General features: G+C 48.8%; 1 non-coding gene across 1 annotated transcript; it reads left to right on the top strand.

Annotated features, from left to right (window-relative positions):
* The first annotated feature begins 366 nt into the window (after positions 1-366).
* Positions 367-474, top strand: LOC138505355 (U6 spliceosomal RNA). Its single transcript, XR_011280154.1, has one exon. It is a non-coding gene; the product is annotated as a U6 spliceosomal RNA (small nuclear RNA).
* Positions 475-1,240: the final 766 nt, after the last annotated feature.

The raw sequence follows: 1,240 nt of genomic DNA, 5'->3' as shown, positions 1-1,240 counted from the left end.
AGGCACTCAGTGGGGCCGTTTACGGTTGATTCGCGATGCCGTACTTCTCGCCATGGCGGAATGGTACATTACGCCGTGCCTGATGGCGTTAGGTACATGTCCGCTAGGGTCGGAATTGGCGTACCGTTGCACCATGGTGGTGTTTGCGGTTTGGCATGGCGCGCGCGTGCTTGGTGCAGTTAGCGTTGGCGTTCACTACGGTGTCGCTAATGGCTTCGTACTTTGCGGTGACGGGTCATAGTCGCACCGAGCGCTATTCGATGGCGGTATTGCATTTCCGCCATCGTTTTTCGATTTCCGCCAGGGTCGTAATGAGGGCCAATGTCATCTATTCAGTCGCGGCCAAAGCTTACAAAGTTGCCATCTGTGCTCGCTTCACCAGCACATATACGAAAATTGAAAACGATGCAGAGAAGATTAGCATGGCCCCTGCGCAAGGATGACACACAAAATTGTGAAGCGTTCCAGAAATAAATAAAACAAAGTTGCCATCTGCGAGGCAAAAAAAACTTGATCAAAGAATGTAGGGGGCATTCTCCAATTCCTGGGAGCTCTTCAGAATTCTTAAGAGCTGGAGGATCCTTGTTCATGTCCAGCTCAGGTGAGCAAAGACGCAGGTTGGTGCACGGGCATCCAGAATGCCCTCATTGATGAACTGACACTCCTACAGAGGGATGTTGCAGCTACCAGTTTCAGGTGATAACGATAAAGGGGAACCGGTGCATTTAAACTTCAGTTGGTGAATGAAATGACAAATCATTAAGAAACAAGCCCACAAATTGTAGAGGCGATCTTTGCCCGGTCCTCACTGTGAAAGCATGTGCTCCTCAGCTAATCCCACTTAATACTAAATTTTATAAATCCCGCTTTCACAGAAAACTGTGTTCCACCTCATATCAAAACGGCATGGGTCTCAGATTAAAAAAACTCACTGGACCCCAATGTACCGGGTAATTATCGGCCAATTACCAACATGCCTTACCTGCTCAAAATCCTCGATAAAGTGGCTCATGTACAAATAGAGACATTCCTCTTGAAAGTTCTTGGGAGAGAAACAATTTGGCTTTAGGCGTGCACATAGCACATAAACCACCCTAGTAGATTTAAAAGATAACGGCCCTCATTACGACCCTGGCGGAAATCGTGGTGCAATATGCACCATGGAGCACGGCGGAAAGCTGCCAATAGCGCCATGGGGGTTGGCGGATTTACCGCCCCATTCCGACCTTGGCGGGGCGGT

Source organism: Ambystoma mexicanum, chromosome 11 (assembly GCF_040938575.1).
Source record: "Ambystoma mexicanum isolate Mex_15411 chromosome 11, UKY_AmexF1_1, whole genome shotgun sequence".
Taxonomy (NCBI): Eukaryota; Metazoa; Chordata; class Amphibia; order Caudata; family Ambystomatidae; genus Ambystoma; species Ambystoma mexicanum.
This window is presented reverse-complemented; position numbering and strand designations above follow the sequence as displayed.